Below are 19,049 nucleotides of genomic sequence, written 5' to 3' on the forward strand. Positions count from 1 at the left end.
ATTTTCTTAACAAACTCATTCAAGATCATGTTTCAAAAATGAGAACATCCCAGTAACAGTCTTAAGAGAAAAGCTAAGTTTAGACAACAAAATTCTAATTAACAAGAACTGAACCACAGGTAAGTGTAATTATTCATTAAACAGATGTCCAGCAGACAGGTGTCTGTAAAAGGAAGTTACTTAATAAAGAAAACTCCTTCCCATTTCATGCTATCAGCAATGGCACCACATAGAAGGGAAATGTCACAAAACCTGAGAAAGAAAATAATTTCTTTGCAATAAATGTGAAGTCTACAAGAAGATCAGCAAAACTTTACTTATCAGTCAGAATACTGTAGCAAAAGTGATGCAAAACTATAACAAAGATGGAACTGCAACCATCTTACAGAGACGTCCAGGCCGACTATGGAAGTTAACACCTAAACAAAAGCGTCCTCTGATGAGAAGGGTAAGTGGCACCACATAGAAGAGAAATGTCACAAGACATTTCTGAGAAAGAAAATAATTTCTTTACAAAAAATGTGAAGTCTACAAGAAGATCAGCAAAGCTTTTCTTATCAGTCAGATGGAAGTTAACATCTAAACAAAAGCATCTTCTGATGAGAAGAAAATCGACAGGCAAATTCATTGCTATTAGCTGAAGAAGTAGAAAGCCAAACCAGGGCGAGTGTTTTCCATGACACGACACGGTGTACACTGCAAATGAATGGCATTCATGAGTGTCCTCCACAAAGGAAGCCTCTCTCCCTTAAAGCCCATGAACAATAAAAGTCCGTCTACAATTTGCCAGGGTCCATGCTTAAAACTATGAGGACTACCGGGACTCTATACTGTGTATGTGCATCTTATGTGTATGTCCGTATTTTATGTTTGTGTGCACTATGTATATGCATACGCTAAAATGTGTATAGAGTATTAGCATGTGCAAATTTTATATATGTGCCTAATATAAATATACATGGAAATGTATATGTAGGTGGTGCCTGATGGAGGGTGGGGGGCCCAGATCAGAAGTCCTGATTAAGGGCCCTTCACTGTCATTGTCTGCCCCTTATATAAACAGTAAAATCCTCTTTAATAACTGGACTTCCATTGGGGTGGACTTCTCATAGATGGCCAGTATGCATACTATATTGTGAATCTGGGCATCTCTCACAGAAAATCTGATCTGGATATGAGGGTGGTCTATAAGCGGTGATGTTTTGGAGAGATTTAGGGAAAAGTCCCAATTCTTATCCATCGATCTGATAATTTGAGTAAAATATTTGTGTTGATAACTGATCACAAAGTCACAAAATATGTAAGATTTGGCATAACCTGGCTCATTTTTCAAAAAGTTATGCTCAATTTTTTTAGCACCAAGTTTTGTTGCTTTTTTGTAGACTTACACTAACTTAGTATATTGTGTGAGAATTAAATGAATTATGAATTAGTTGGCGCATTTTACCACACTCTGGGGGTCCCTGACAGTCCTTCTTTACCGGCCCTGTAGTGATGCCAATGTAAACTTCCAAGTGACCGCTCAGTCAATCACTGTCACGAATGCAGGACAACCTATGATTAGCTAATTTTTGGGAAATCCTTATAACAAAAGGGGATTGAAAATATTTACAATTATTTTAAAAACATTAAAAAAAAAACAGACCCAATACTTATAATTAGTTTGTTGAAAGTAGTCTAATTAAAGGGAGCTGAAAGGATTAGAGATTATGAACCCGATTCACCAGTGTTTTTGCCAGAAAACTGGCATAAAGCTCCTGAAAAGTTGCAAAGATTTGTGACTTTTCCCATTTTCACATAATTTTAACTTCTTTAAAGCCCAAGACGTACTGATACGTATCTGCGCCCTGGGACTTAAGAGCCTGATACGTATTAGTACATATTTGTGATCGCGCACACAGGCTGTGCGGGCGTGATCGCCGCCGGGTGTCAACTGATTGTCACAGCTGACACCCGGTGCTATGTGCTGGGAGAGGTCCCGCACATTAACCCCCGCAATGCTGCGATCGAAGTCGTTCGCAGCATTGCGGGGGCAAGGGGAGGTGATCGGGATAGTCACCTCTCCTGCCGGCGTTCAGCAATGTGTGCCGCGGCTTCCCGGATGTTGCCATGATGACCCGATTCACTAAGGGGTGCAGTTTTAAGAATGGTGTCACTTTTGGGTATTTTCAGTCATAAAGACCCCTCAAAGTGACTTCAAATGTGATGCGGTCCCTAATAAAATGGTTTTGTAAATTTTCTTGGAAAAATTAGAAATCGCTGGTCAATTTTAACCCTTATAGCTCCCTAATAAAAATAAATTTGGGTTCCAAAATTGTGCTGATGTAAAGTAGACATATGGGAAATGTTATTTATTAACTTTTTTTGTGTGACATATCTCTCTGATTTAAGGGCATAAAAATTCAAATTTTGAAAATTGAAAAATTTTCAAAATTTTCGCCAAATATCTGTTTTTTTCACAAATAAACACAAGTGATATCGAAGAAATTTTACCACAATCATAAAGGACAATATGTCATGAAAAAATATTCTCAGAACCAGGGGGATCCGTTGAAGCGTTCCAGAGTAATTACCTCATAAAGTGATAGTGGTCAGAATTGTAAAAATTGGCCTTCTCATTAACGTGCAAACCACTTTGGGTTGTAAAGGGGTTAAGGACTCTACCTGCATATACAGTCATGGCGGAAAGTGCTGGCACCCTTGAAATTGTTTCAGAAAATTACACATGTTTTATTACACGCATGTTTATTTCCTTTGTGTTTATTGGAACAACACAAAAAAACTGAGAAAAAAAGGCAAATTGGACATAATTTCACACAAAACTCCAAAAATGGGCCGGAATACATATATATATTTTTGATGGAACAACACTGAAGATGCGACACTTTGATACAATGTACAGTAGTCAGTGTACAGCTTGTTTAACTGTAAATTTGGTGTGCCTGCAAAATAACTCAACACACAGCCATTAATGTCTAAACCGCTGGCAACAAGAGTGAGTACACCCCTAAGTGTGTTCTCAGCTGATGTTATTTGTTGGTTTTTCTTTGCATCCCGAACAATTTTCTTGGCAGTTGTGGCTGAAATTTTTGTTGGTCTACCTGACTGTGGTTTGGTTTTTACAGAGCATCTGATTTTCCATTTGTTAATCACAGTTTGAACACTGCAGACTGGCATTATCAATTCCTGGGATATCTTTTTGTATCCCTTTCCTGTGTTATACTCTTTTTGCCTCCCTTTCCTGTGTTATACAGTTCAACTACCTTTTCCCGTAGATCCGTTGATAATTCTTTTGCTTTCCCCATCTCAAAATCCAGAAACGTCAGTGGCTGGATCCCAGAAACTCACTCAGCTTTATGCACACACACTGATTACAAGCAAACAGGTCATAGGTGAGGATGTTACCTTTAGTAGCCATTCAAACCCTTTTGTGTCAAATTCTGTGCATGTTATCAGGCCAAAATCACCAGGGTATGTGAACTTTTTGATCAGGATTATTTGGATGTTTTTGGTTGTCATTAGTGATGAGCGAGCACTAAAATGCTCGAGTACTCGTTGCTCGGGTCGAGCAAATTGAAATACTCGGGTGCTCAACCCGAGCAATGAGCCCAATATAAGTCTAGGGGAAACTTGAGCATTTTTCAGGTGGCTCTCCACGGCGGTCTGCAGAGGGCCTAAAAATTGCCCAAATCGATGGGAACTGTGCTCAAATGACATGGGAACAGCATGGGGAAGACCCCTGGAAGCATCTCTGACTCCCAGATCACTGCTGTCAACAACGTCGCCAGAGGATTACGCCACTTTTACGGCGTAAGGAACATCCTTTCCAGGGTGATGACTTGTATATAAGGCAAAATAAATAAACAAAAACAAAAATACTCCTACACACCTTGGGCTATGTTCACACGTAGCATTTTTGACACGTTTTTGCACTTTTGCATTGCTTTCAACCAAGACAAATGCATTCACCAGGAAATGTCATTTTAACATTTTACAACCTTATCTGGCCATGTGGTGTGTGACACATCATCAGACACATGCATACAGTGCTGAAAAGACATGGGAACAGCAAGGGGAAGACCTCTGGAAACATCTCTGACTCCCAGGTCACTGCCTAAATGTGTGCCCATCATAAGTGATCCTTGGCACATGCGAAGATGCCTCACGCCATGCACCTGTCGTTGCAGACTTGCAACAATCACCGTCCACGTCCTTGTCCCACTGCAGTGTTCAGTTGTCCCTACCCCATTCCTTGGAATGCAAGCACAAGAATGCCGGCAGCCACCCACCCACAGGCTGCAATACTATACTGCCAAATTTTTGACAGCTGCTTGCACTTGAAATGTGGCCTTTTAGGCTCGTGGAGGCGGAAGCTTTTCATAACCTCATGCCGGCGGCGGCCGGGTGTCCATACTCGGTCCCCAGCCGCCACTATATTTCCCGGTATCGCCTCCGCCTTCCACAAGCAAGGGTCCCATAACATTACCCGTGCCCTCCCCAGTGCACTTACTGGGAAGGACCGCCTAACCACAAACACGTGGACAGGTGAATGTGGCCAGGGACGGTACGGAGCCAGTCCACATCTTTTTTTGCTAAGAGTTGTATTTAGCTCGGTGAAAGGACTGGCATAGAGGGAAACCGTATCTACCCTGCGTGTCATTTCTCCCAGAAAATCCTGTAATTGAGCTTGTTGCAGAAGCAATGGCAGCCCATCCAACATCAACTCGCACTTGTCAATGGTGCTTTGACACACACACATCTTTCTTTGCAAATTTAATTTCTTGAATACAGAGTTGGAAAATGGCCTGATCCGTAATGCGTTTTGAGAAATAACATGCATAAGCATGGCCGATCCGCATTAAAAAAGTAGCCATAGAGTGTCCAGGAACCTTCCCCCACACTTTTCTTAGCCAGGGCTGCTTTTCGGCAGGGTTGGACGGGCCCACCAGAGAACCGGAGACTCCTCCGGCGGGCCCTGGCTTCTCCTTCAGGAGAGTTCATAGTGCCGAGGTGAGGCCATGATGATGATAGAGGCCATCATCTGCTTAGTTTTCTGTTACTTGGAATGCAATTGCAAGTATGCAGCCAGCCAGCCACCCACCCACAGGCCGCAACACTAAACTGACAGATTTCTGGGCAGCTCTTTGCACTTGAAATATGGCCTTTTAAGCTTGTGGAGGTGGAAGCTTTTCACAACCTCATGCAGGCGGCGGCCGAGTGTCCATACTCGGTCCCCAGCCGCCAGTATTTTTCTCGGTATCGCCTTCGCCTTCCACAAGCACGGGTCCCACAACATTACCCATGCCCTACCCAGTGCACTTACTAAGAAGGACTGCCTAACCACAAACACGTGGACAGGTGAATGTGGCCAGGGACGGTACGGAGCCAGTCCACAACTTTTTTTGATAAGAGTTGTATTTAGCTCAGTGAAAGGACTGGCATAGAGGGAAACCGTATCTACCCTGCGTGTCATTTCTCCCAGGAAGTCCTCTAAAGCTGCTTGCACTTGAAATGTGGCCTGAACATTACTGCTGGTACTTTTCTGTGGGAATTTTCTTGCCTCCTACCAGCCTGGAATATTTCCAGCAAACTATGGTACAACACCATGGTATTAGCACTGCCCCCAGTACCAGTAGCAAAGCCATCCTCAATTTCCTTCTCTGGAATTTTATTTGGTAGACTGAGTGGCTGCCCAAATACATTTTCTCACAAAGGAGCTGATGATAGAGTGGCAGTAGGTTCAAGTTTCTCCAGCCTGTTAGATATTAGAGGGTGAACGGCAGCACATTGGATCAGTGGTTAGCACTGAAGTCTTGCAGCACTGGGATCCTGGGTTCAAATCCCAACAAGGACAACATCTGCAAGAAATTTGTATGTTCTCCCCATGTTTGCATGTGTTTCCTCCTCAGTAAAAATAGAGTGTCCTGGAATCTTCCCACACACTTTTCTTAGCCAGGACTGCTTCTCGGCAGGGTTGGACAGTCCCACCAGAGAATTCTCTGGTGTGCCTTGGCTTCTACCTCAGGAGAGTTCATGATAGCACTAACTTTGCAGCTGCTATGGGGCTCTTGAGCGGGTGAGAAAGGTTAGCCCTCAGAAACAAATCCTCTGGTGGGCACAATGTTTTTCAATCTGAAACAGCTTCTCAGTGGGAGTTGTATTTCACCATAGCCATATTCTTTAGCTCTGTGAAAGGACTGGCATAGAGGGAAACCTTATCTACCCCGGTTGTCATTTCTCCGTCACCAGGTTCCGCCCATTGTAACACACGACCATGCCTGGCTGTATGTTCAGCGGTGAGAGCCACAGATCAAGCTGCTGTGTTACAGCTTTCAACAACTATGCAGCACTGGGCGGTTTGTCAATTAAGCATTAAGCATGTTATCTTCAGCACAGCCTGTTGCTGTTTGGCCAAGGCAGTGCTGCAGTGCTGTCAGCTTGTGACTGATGTGGTCATTTCGGAGATGGAGGAGGAGGTGCATGAGCTGAACAATGTGATTACATTGAGGTTAAATTGGTGATGCTGTTTTTTATACTAAAGAAAGATCCTATTGTTATGTTTTTTTATGTTATTTTTTATGAAAAATGCATTCACCGGGAAATGTCATTTTAACATTTTACAACCTCATCTGGCAATGTGGTGTCATCAGACACATCCTGTTTTATTTATGATGGAGGGACTCTGAAAGTCATAAAGATTTTATAGGGACATCAGACGGCCCTTACTATTCTTAAAAGGCCAGCAGTCGGCCCTAGCTATTGTTAGAGAGCCATCAGAGGGCTATGCTTTGTTGTTCCCATTATTAACAAGTGGGTCTCCTATACTGTTATTGCGCATCCAGTGACTGCAAGGGTTGTCAAAAATTTGGACGCAACCTAATACCCCTTTGAAGAGACATAGAGGAGGGTCTCAGTAAAAAAAATGTTCCCATTATAAAGGAGCGGGTCTTCTATAGTGGTAATGCCCATGCTGTGACTGCAAGGGTGGCCAAAATTTTTGAAAAAAAACACTAACAATTTAAAGACACAAAGAGCATGGCCACAGTAACAAGGTACGACATGTTCCCGTTAGAAAGGAGAGGGTCTGCTATACAGTTATAGGGTATGCAGTGAATCCAACGGCTGACAAATTTTAGGAAAAACCCCACTAAGAATTTACGGACACACAGAGCAGGGCCACAGTAACGACAAATTCCCATTAGAAATGATAGGGTCGGCTATACTGTTATAGGGTATGCAGTGAGTCCAACGGCTGACAGATTTTAGGAAAATCCCCACTAAGAATTTAAATGGCACACAGAGCAGGGCCACAGTAACAAGATATGACATGTTCCCATTAGAAAGGAGAGGGTCTGCTATACAGTTATAGGGTATGCAGTGAGTCCAACGGCTGACCAAGTTTAGGAAAAAACCCACTAAGAATTTAAAGACACATAGACCAGGCCACAGTAATGACAAATTCCCATTAGAAAGGAGAGAGTCTCCCATAGTGTTGGACTATGCAGTGACTGCAAGGGCTGCCAAAAATTTGGAGGCACTTCAATGGCCCTTGGAAGAGACGTGGAGGAGCGCATCATAAAAATTTTTTACCATTAGAAAGGAGCGGGCCTCCTATACTTGTAATGCCATGCACTAAGTGTATGGGCTGACAAACATTTACTCCTGGGGGGTATACATGAACATACTGTATAAAAATTTTTTTTTACGGGCATCATAAAAATGTAGCGCCCCGAGGGCTCGGCCGCTACAGGGGTATTGCACCTCTGCCAGAGGTGTGATATTCCACTCCCGGGTAAGGATGGAGTATGGACCAGGGTTCAGTTAGCTGCATACAGCACACTCACCCCATTTCCGAGGGACAGCTCAACGGTGCTCCCATTAGACAGAAATGCAGGCACGACAGACCATGTCCCTGGCTGGAGTGGGGAGGGGGTAGGAATACCCAGTGATGTAGGAGCAGATAGGGGTTGGTTCCTGAGCGTAGATAGGAGCCCATTGTTTGCTGGTCACCTGGGCTTATGTTCTAGAGGGAGGTATAAAAGTTGGGCACCATCTTAGAACAGTGTTCAGTCAGAGAGAAGAAGTGACAGAGTGGGGGCCTTGGTTGTCGAACGAAGTGTGCCCTCTGCCTCCAGCGTTTTCAGATGGGAATTTTTTTAATAGTTCCGCAAAAGGGCCTTCTGGTACTGCCTCATTTTTGTACACCTGTCCGCCTCAGGAATAAGAGATATAAAGTTCTCCTTGTAGAGTGGGTCTAGAAGTGTCACCAACCAGTAATGACCTAAATTTTTGAGAATGCGAGGGTCATGGGAAAGGCAGCATAACATAAACTCAGCCATGCGTGCCAGACTACTAACAGGCAAGACTTCCATGTCCTCACCAAGAGGATGACTGACCATGCTCTCCTCCTCCTCCTCTCTGTCCTCTGGCCATCCACGCTGAACAGACGGTATGACAGCTGTGCAGATAGCACCGTCTATAGTGCATGAAACTAGTTCCTGTCCTTCCTTCTCCTCCTCTTCCTCATTGTCACCCAATCCACGTTGGGATGAGATGAGGCTTGGCTGTGTGTAATCACCCTGTATGGTTAATTGCTCCATCTTATCGTGCTCCGCCTGCAATGCATCATCTTTGATTGTGAGCAGAGAGCGTTTCAGAAGACAGAGAAGCGGGATGGTGACGCTAATTATGGCGTCATCGCCGCTCACCATCTTGGTGGAGTCCTCAAAGTTTTGGAGGATGGTACATATGTCTGACATCCACGTCCACTACTGAGGTCTTATGTGTGGAGTCTGAACTGAATACCGATAGCCTTTTTGATGCTGGTCTCAACAAATGCCCTCTTCTGCTCACAAATCCTTCCCAACATCTGCAATGTAGAGTTCCAACGTGTGGGGACATCACACACCAGTCTGTGAGCCAGAAGCTGCAAACGCTGCTGAAACACTGCAAGGGCGGCGGAAGCTGTAGCTGACTTTCTAAAATGGGCACACAGGCGGCATACTTTAACAAGCAGATCCGGCAGCTCCGGGTAGGATTTGAGTAACCGTTGAACCACGAGGTTAAGCACATGGGCCAGGCATGGTACGTGTGTGAGCTCGCCTCGCCTCAGAGCCGCCACCAGGTTCCGGCCATTGTCACACACGACCATGCCTGGCTGTAGGTTCAGCGGTTTGAGCCACAGATCTGCCTGCTCTTTCAGAGCTGTCCATAACTCTTCAGCATTGTGTGTTTTTTCACCTAAGCATATTAGCTTCAGCACAGCCTGTTGCCGCTTGGCCGAGGCAGTGCTGCAGTGCTTCCAGCTTGTCACTGATGTGGTCATTTCGGAGATGGAGGCTGAGGAGGAGGAGGAGGCTGAGGAGCATGAGGTGCAGGAGCTGTAGACCGTGGGGGCAACCCTGATTGACCTAGGGCCTGCAATCCTTGGCGTCGGGAAGACGTGTTCCGTCCCAAGGTCCGACTGGGTCCCGGCTTCCACTATGTTAACCCAGTGTGCCATCAGCGAGATGTACCGTCCCTGCCCACAAGCACTTGTCCACGTGTCCGTGGTTAGGTGGACTTTACCGGTAACTGCGTTGTTGAGGGCACGGCTAATGTTTTGGGACACGTGCTTGTGTAATGTGGGGACGGCACACTGGGAGAAATAGTGGCGGCTGGGGACAGAGTACCGAGGAACGGCCGCCGCCATCAGGTTGCGGAATGCTTCTGTCTCCACAAGCCTAAAAGGCAACATTTCGAGCCAAGCAGTCGTGAATTGTGAGAATTTAGTAGTGTGGCCTGTGGGACGTTGGCTGCATATTTGCGCTTGCATTCCAAGGACTGGAGTATGAACAACTGAACGCTGCGCTGGGACAAGGACATGGACGTGCTTCCTGATGCTGCTACTTGAGAGTGTGCATTGACAGGTGCAGGGCTGGAGGCATCTTTGCATGCACTATGGAAAGGGGATTGACTTGCATGCACAACAGCAGAAGAAGCAATGGTGCCACCTGTAGACACTGTTCCTGGACCCTGGTGTTCGGCCCACAAAGTCGAGTGCTTTGCTGCCATGTGCCTGATCATGCTGGTGGTGGTCAGGCTGGTCGTTTTGCCACCCCTGCTGATGCTGGTCTGGCTCGTGATGCAAATGGCCTTTTTGGAGTTATCGGCAGAGTCTTTAAAAAACAACCAGACTCGGGAAGACCTAACAGTTGTAGTGGCAACTTCCTTCGTGTTGGTGTTACGGGAAACGGTAGCCTGCCTTCTGTCTGCGGCCAACACACTGCTTCTTCCTGCCTGTTGGGGTGCTCTGCCTCCCTCCCCCTGTGTGCTGCTGTCCTTGCTCTGCATGTCCTCCTGCCAGGTTGGGTCAGTTACTATATCATCCACCACCTCGTCTCCTACTTCTGCACCCTGGTACTATTCCTGACTTTCTGCCAATTGTGTCTCATCATCGTCCACCTCTTGTGACAGTTTCCCACCGCCGCCTTCGTGTGACCGTGGCTGCTCAAATATTTGGGCATCGCTACACTTGATCTCTTCTTGCCCCGCTTCAAGTGGACCGGGCGAAAGGCCCGAATCTATAAATGGAAAAGTGAACAGCTCTTCAGATTGTCCAAGTGTGGGATCAGTTGTCTCTGGGTACTCGGCATGGTGGGAGGAAGGAGGATCAGGGTGAGGAATATGCGGTCCAGACTCACGGCTACTGAGACTTGACCGTGTGGAAGACAGGGTGGTGGTGGTGGTGGCTAAGTGACTGGAAGCATTATCCGCTATCCAACCAACAACCTTTTGACACTGATCTGGGTTCAATAGTGGTGTGCTGCGGTCCCCTAGAAATTGGGACAGGAAGGTCAGGCGAGAAGATGTGGGTGTTTGTTGTGGCACAATTTCGGCTTGCCCACGGCCTTGTCCTCGGCCTCTGCATGCACCATTACCATCACGTCCAGTTCCCCATCCCTTGCCACGTGCCTTGCCCATTTTAAATGGAGGATAGTATCTTCCACGCTCACTACAAATGACTGAGTTTGAAGCGAAGTTATATGTGATCGGTGTGATGGAGAAAACAGAGTTTTAAATACCTGGCCTGTAGGTAAGTAGTGTGAACAGCAAACTGCTGTGAATTGCTTCACTGACCCACTGAAAAAATGGAGGCCAGAAATGGCAGTATTTTCTGACAACGTATATGTGATCCGTGTGACGGAGAAAACACAGTTTTAAATAGCTGGATTTCTAGCGCTCTAATATGGAAAGGACCTGGCTGTATTCTGCAGTGCCAACAAGCAAATGGCGCAGAAAAACGGTGTTCTCTGGATTGCTTTATAAGCAAATAATGAGGATTAAGATCCAAAGAAAAGTATTCCTGGCCCCTGAGACCTGGGCCTTTGTATAGAAATATCTAACAGCAGCAGAAGGCAGAATTGGAATGGAGCCTCTTGTGCTATATGCACTGCAGTCTGCTATATACCCTGCCTGCCTGCCTATATACACTGCCTGCCTGATATCTCTGCAGATGGATTAGTCCTCAGAAGAACTGTTTGTTGAGATGGATATGTGTAATGTGCGGTTTTTCTCACTACACTACCTAATGCACGATCAAATCTCTCCCTAACGCAGCATCAGCTCTCCCTACACTGTCTGATCCGGAGTGACTGTGATGAGCATGGCGGCGCCAGGTCAGATATAGACCTGATGACGCTGTGCGGCCAGCCAATCACTGTAATGCCCACAACCAACATGGCTACCGCATTACAGTGCATGGCAGGCAATCCCTGCATGTTCATTGGCTCTGTAAAGAGCGCCAAACATGCAGGGAGGGGACCCGACTTCCCGCCCGACCAACCCGGAAATACTCGGTGAGCGCAGAGCATCTCGAGCAGTGAGATACTCGGGCGAGCACCGAGCAGTAGCGAGCATGCTCGCTCATCACTAGTTGTCATTAAGATTTAAAAAGAGAAAACACAGAAATGTGACAGTAAATGGCTTCACCCAACCAATAACCATGAGTGGAGAAAAAGTGTTTTTGTTATCATTCATTTTCTCTGAAACAAGGCCAAGAAAGCAAAAATTCTGCCGGGGTATGTAAACTTTTGAGCAGAACTGTATATGCGCCAGCCCCAGTGTCTCCTATTCTATATACTCCAGCCCCAGTGTCTCCTATTCTATATACTCCAGCCCCAGTGTCTCCTATTCTATATACTCCAGCTTCTTCTGTGATGTATATGCTCTAGCCCCAATGTATCCTGTGATGAATATACGCCAGCCCCAGTGTCTCCTATTCTATATACTCCAGCTCCAGTGTCTTCTGTGACGTAGCTAATGTAGCCCTAATGTCTCTTATGCAGAGGCGTCGCATGATAAAGCAGTGGGACACAAGCTCCCTGCCCTATCACTATCTCTTTCATATGCCACAGATCGCCATAGGCCTGCGGTTAACGAGATGTCAGCATACTCACGCAGGTGGCTCGGTGACATCATTGCATCGCTCTGCTCTGCAGTCCCGCCATGGAAGAGGAGACAGAGGCCGTGATGTAGGGAATCAGGATTAAGTGAGAATAAACTTTATTTTCTTAAATGATCGGGCAGTGGAGCCATCCTACTATATATCTGGAGTAGTGGGTCCATCATACTACATATGGAGTAGTGGGGCCATTATACTATATGTATGTGGGGCAGTGGGACCATCATAGTATATACAGGTGCATCTCACTAAATTAGAATATCTTCAAAAAGTTAATTTATTCCAGTTCTTCAATACTGTTTCAGTATGCTCCACAATCATGAGGAAGACTGCTGACTTGACAGATGTCCAGAAGGCAGTCATTGACACACTCCACAAGGTCCTAGAGTTCCAATTTTCATTTGGAAATCAAGGTCCCAGAGTCTGGAGGAAGAGTGGAGAGTCCACAATCCAAGCTGCTTGAGGTCTAGTGTGAAGGCTCCACAATCAGTGATGGTTTGGGGGGCCATGTCATCTGCTGGTGTAGGTCCACTGTGTTTTATCAAGACCAAAGTCAGCACAGCCGTCTACCAGGACATTTTACAGCACTTCATGCTTCCCTCTGCCGACAAGCTTTTTGGAGATGGAAATGTCATTCTCCAGCAGGACTTGGCCCCTGTCCACACGGCCAAAAGTACCAATACCTGGTTTACACACAACAGTATCACTGTGCTTGATTGGCAGCAAACTCGCCTGACCTTAACCCCATAGAGAATCTATTATAGAGAATCTATGGGGTATTGTCAAGAGAAAGATGAGAGACACCAGACCCAACAATGCAGATGAGCTGAAAGACAGCTTTTTGTATTGAAGAACTGAAATAAATTAACTTTTTGATGCTATTCTAATTTAGTGAGATGCACCTGTATATGGAGCAGTGGGACCATCATGCTATATATATGGAGGAGTGGGGGCATCATACTAAATATAGAGCAGTGTGTGTGTGTCACCCCAGGCCTGGATGCCACAAACAATAATCTGTTTCTGAAAGCAGGAGGGAGGTCCCCTGGTTAGGGACAATTAGCATACAGCACCTCCTGTCCCAGGCCAGCAGGGGGAGCTGGCTGCCCCTATAAAAGCTGGAACTGGGGGCAGGGTTAGAGAGAACTGGAAGACCTAGCTCAGGAGTGAGACTAGTCCCAGAGAAGGAGGGACAGTTCAGCTGTAGCTGAGGAGTCCGTGAGGCAGAGGAGAAACTGCAAGCCAGGGACAGAGGCGACGAGAGCCGGTCCTGGCAGAGAACCAATCTACCGGACATTGGGGTCCGAGGCTGTCAGGGTTACAAGCCCAGCAGCAGAGAACCAACCTGCGAGGGATTTCAGGTCCCTTGGCCTAAGAAGCCTGGAGGCTCCGCTACACAGAGGGACCAGTACAGCGAGGAGCAAGCAACAGGTACCCAAGGCCCTAGTCGCATGCCATACAGGAGAGAAGTACACGGCCAGCTCAGGGACGTGGGCTATTACACCATGAAAAGGGGGATAGTCAGAAAGAGCATAGAGAGAACGGTAGGCCTACACACTCACCCTGACCAGTGGGGCTCACCCGAATGCTCTCAGACACCCAGGCCCATTCCTAACCGGTACTGTTGGGTCATTAATAATATCTACAATAAAGACCCTGAACTGTTTGAAGCGGACTCTGAACTCTTACTATTGCGGCCTGCACTTTCACCCCCAACATCCACCTACACTGCCCTGAGGCTACACTCTTCCCGTGGGGAGTTATCCTACCCCTGTGCTGCACACCAACACCAGCCTCAGCGGTCTGCCTTGCAGCGGCGGTTATCTCCAATCGCAATCCACGGGTGGCGTAGTCGGACATTCAAAACACTGATAAATAGACTGCCACCATTTGGTCTGACCACCCTGAGCCACGGGATCGGGTTGCCACTACTACCCCCATCAGCACCGTACACTAGAAGGCCCGGTTCCGGGTACCCCACGGCCCAGGGGGCGAGTCAGCTTTGGCGCAGTCGGCAGAATTGTGACCAACCCGCCACAAACGGGTATTGCGTGCCTGGAAAAGACTCTATACATATCTGAGTGAAGTTTCCCGCCATTCGGGGCCATTTCCCGCCAATCGGAGCCGTTTCCCGCCATCGGGCGCCATCTTCGGGACGCCGCGCGGGAAGAAGAGGGGCGTGGACGTCCAAAAACGCGTGAGACCTGAAGCCCCACCCTACACTGAGACGATGCTCAAGGTCCTGGAAGGAGATCCAGCGGATGCCGACGTCATCACCGAGCAACGCAAGGTCCTCGCCCAGAGCATCGCGAGCGGAGCCGCGGCCTACAGAAGAGGATCGCCAGAAGGTAGGCCACGGTTAACTAGGGGGGAGGAAGATGTCGGACGCGGAGGGACCCTCTACCACCAGCGTAGCCGCTGCAGCTGTGATGCCGTTTTCCATGCCCTATATCCATAGGCGGATTATAATGAGGGCAATCCGGGCGACCGCCCAGGGCCCCGAGCCTGCAGGTGGCCCGCGGCTCCAGGCGGGGTGTCTAATGCCGGAATGCCCTCATTATATGTGCGGCCCGCCGCGGCACATAGCGGTAGCAGTGGCGGGAGGGGGGGGCCCGGACCGCTCCCCCAGCAGCGGCCGCCGCTACTTCTTCATCGGCCGGGCCAGCACTGCAGCAGTTAACTTCCCTGTGCTGGCCCGGCCGCGTCACTGCTAGGAGACATGGCCCTGTGCGCGGCTGTGTCTCCTAGCTGTGACATCACACAGTGCGCCCCGGCCTGCAGTGCTGCACCGGAAAAGAGAGAGAGCAGGCAGGAGGAATTGAGCCGGGGGATGGTGAGTGTGTGTGTGTGTGGGCAGATGTGTGTGTGGGCAGGTGTGTGTGTGTTTGTGGGCAGGTGTCTGTGGGGGCAGGTGTCTGTGTGGGCAGGTGTGTGTCTGTGTGTGTATATGTGTGTGTGTGTATATGTGTGTGTGTCTGTGTGTGTGTGTGTGTGTATATGTGTGTGTGTATATGTGTGTGTGTGTGTGTGTATGTGTGTGGGCAGGTGTCTGTGTGGGCAGGTGTCTGTGTGGGCAGGTGTGGGTGTGTGTGTGGGCAGGTGTGTGTGTGTGTGTGGGCAGGTGTGTGTATATGGGTGTGTGTGTGTGTTTGCGGGCAGGTGTCTGTGTGGGCAGATGTGTGTGTGGGCAGGTGTGTGTGTGTGGGCAGGTGTGTGTGTGTGTGTGTGGGCAGGTGTGTGTGTGTGTGGGCAGGTGTGTGTGTGTGTGTGGGCAGGTGTTTGTGTGTGTGTGTGGGCAGGTGTGTATGTGTGTGGGCATGTGTGTGTGTGTGTGTGGGCAGGTGTGTGTGTGTGGGCAGGTGTGTTTGTGTGTGGGCAGGTGTGTTTGTGTGTGGGCAGGTGTGTGCGTGTGTGGGCAGGTGTGTGTGTGTGGGGGCAGGTGTGTATGTGTGTGGGCAGGTGTGTGTGTGTGTGGGCAGGTGTGTGTGTGTCTGTGTGGGCAGGTGTGTGTGTGTGTCTGTGTGGGCAGGTGTGTGTGTGTGTATATGTGTGTGTGTGTGTGTGTCGGCAGGTTAGAAAGTCTTGCCCTGTTGAACACTACACCTGACTTGAGGCCACCACCTCTTGGTTGTCCAATGTTCTTGCTTCTCTAGGGCTCTTCTCAGATATTCATTATACCAGCTCCCCAGAATACCAAAGTTATGGTGGGTGACCGCGAGCCCTGGTGGTGGTCATAACTGCGGCCACCCAGGGGCAATACTCCATAACAACAATCCCCTGAGGTGGTGTAGGATATAAGGACCTATTCACACTACATTCAGCGCTGCATTCAGGTCTTTACACAAGGCTTACAACTGAATCCCTGAAATTCAGGATTGTGCTGTCTGAAATGAGACATCTGAAAGCAGAGAAAATGGAGCCTAAAGATTCAGACTTTAGCCTCGGTTTGCCTTTGTTCAAATCAATGGCTATGTCAAGGCACATCTGAATGCCATTTTTCAGGGATTTAGATAGAAGCCTGGAAAGAGGAGATGAATGCATTGCAAAATTCAGTGTGAATAGGCCCTTATATCTGGAGTCTTGATATTGATGCCACAAGCATTTTACTTGTTTTTAACTAAAAAAAAAATACACACACACAAATTATACACACACACACACTATACATACACACACAGTATACATACACACACATTATACACACACACACACTATACATACACACACACAGATGTGTATGTGGGCAGGTGTGTGTGTGTGGGCAGGTGTGTGTGTGTGTGGGCAGGTGTGTGTGTGTGTGATGTCTGTCTGTTTGTGTGTGTGTGTGTGTGGGCAGATGTCATTGTGTGATGTCTGTTTGTATGTATTTTTGTGTTTCAAATGTGTTTATGCGTGTCTGTATATGTTTATGTGTGTGTATGACTGCATGCGGCCTCCTGCTGAGTATAGTTGGCGCCGTGCGGCCTCCTGATGTCTCTGGGGGGGCTCCGTGCATTATAGACGGCGCCGTGCGGCCCCCCCGCTGTGTATAGATGGCTATGTGTGCCCCCCGCTGTGTATAGATGGCGCCGTGCGGCCCCCCGCTGAGTATAGATGGCTATGTGTGCCCCCCGCTGTGTATAGATGGCTACGTGCGGCCCCCTGCTATGTATAGATGGCTACGTGCGGCTCCCCGCTGAGTATAGATGTCGCCGTGCGGCCTCCTGCTGTGTATAGATGGCTATGTGCGGTCTCCCGCTGAGTATAGATGGCGCTGTGCCACCTCCTGCTGTCTCTGGGGGGAGCGCCGTGCGGCATCTATACTCAGCAGGAGGCCGCACGTAGCCATCTATACACGTATACTCAGCAGGAGGCCGCACGTAGCCATCTATACGGTGCCATCTATACACAGCGGGAGGCCGCACGGCGCCATCTGTACACAGCGGGAGGCCGCACGGCGCCATCTATACACAGCGGGAGGCCGCACGGCGCCATCTATACACAGCGGGAGTCTCAGTGCTTTGCAAGAGCAGTCAATAAATTCTGCTTGACTAATTCTGAGCACCATAAAGTCTGGTTCGCTTCTAACCTGCTGTCTTCATTTACAGCTTGCTGAATTCTAACTCATTTACTGTCATTCGATACGATGCCTTTGCTGGTCTCTTTCACCTTGAATACCTGTAAGTGCTCCACTTAATGTCATATTTTTGATTCTGTTCTTCTTCATCTTTTGGCATGTGCAATTGTATGAGCAAGTATTCATATGAATTTATGACCTACTTAAACCTTTGAGGACCTTAAATTTTATTCAATCAAATTTTTTTCCAGTTTAAAACTATGGGACATATATGTGCCTTGGTCCTCAAAGGGTTTTTAAAGGGGCTGCAAACATAAATACAAAAAAAATAATTCAATTAGTGCTTTTTGTGTTCATTTAATTTTTATTTGAAGTCCATTTTTTTTATATACCTTGAAATTAAGCCCTACCCCATGGAATGAAGCCCTACCTACATGACATGTGAGAGCTACATGGATCCCGCTTGTGAGGTGCCTGTCCGTCACTACTATTCAGTTTTAGGGTCCACTCACTAAGCCATATATTCTCTCATGCAAGAGAATAGGGCCAATTATGCTAATGACACTGGGCTCAAACTCTGTCAGAGCTTCAACTGAGTGTGATCCGATTCTCTCGCAGCACAGATATGGAGAAGATGGAGAACTTAATTTCTCCATCTTCTCCATAGTCTCTGTGAGTGTTCATCGGACTGCACTTGGATGACATCCGAGTGCAGTCCAATGTTTTACGTGCACCCATAGACTTGTATGGGTGCACATGGTCCGAATATCGAATGAGATTATTTTCTCATGCCAATAATCGCACTGTCCCATAGTATAACATAGGGCCGAGTCCTATCCGATAAAACATCACATAGCATTCGGCCGTGTTATACGACAGTGTGAGCGAGCCCTTAGAGTCAAGGAATATTTGCATGCAGATGATGATATTACTCTCCAAGTGTATATTTTTTTAGGCGAGTTCATAGTAAATGCTTTGCCTTTTTGACATGTGATCAACTAAAGAACAAGAAAGATTTAGGACCTCCCCTATAGTGAAACGGAAAATAGTTTGGAGGACTTGCATGTCCTTTTTTATTTATTATGAGAAAATCATAAAAGATCCCGTTTTTTAACCATGCTGTGACTTTCTGCTGAGGGAGAGGGAGAGAGCTGCCCTATTCAGAGTCTGTAATAAGACCTGCTGACAAAAGTGTTGAAGATACAGTCTAATGTGAATTAACAATGAAAAAAAGTTAATTTCACAAATGGCTTGTATTTTTTTTAATACAAACTTTTTTGTCTTTACAGCTCCTTTAAAGGGAATCTGTCATCAGGTTTTTGCCACCTAATCTGAGAGCAGCATAATGTAGGGTTAGAGGCACTGATTCCAGTAATGTGTCACTTACTGGGCTGCTTAGTGTTGCTTTGATAAAATCATTGATTTGTCAGAAGGTAATTATCACTAGATGACTAGTAAGTTCTGTAGGACCCCACCCCCATCACTGATCAGTAGATTTCTGTGTACACTGAGCATGGGCAGAAAGCTGCCAATCAGTGGTGTGGGTGGGGC

This window comes from Phyllobates terribilis, unplaced genomic scaffold (assembly GCF_046119375.1).
Source record: "Phyllobates terribilis strain yellow unplaced genomic scaffold, ASM4611937v1 Scaffold_5__5_contigs__length_657084704, whole genome shotgun sequence".
NCBI lineage: Eukaryota > Metazoa > Chordata > Amphibia > Anura > Dendrobatidae > Phyllobates > Phyllobates terribilis.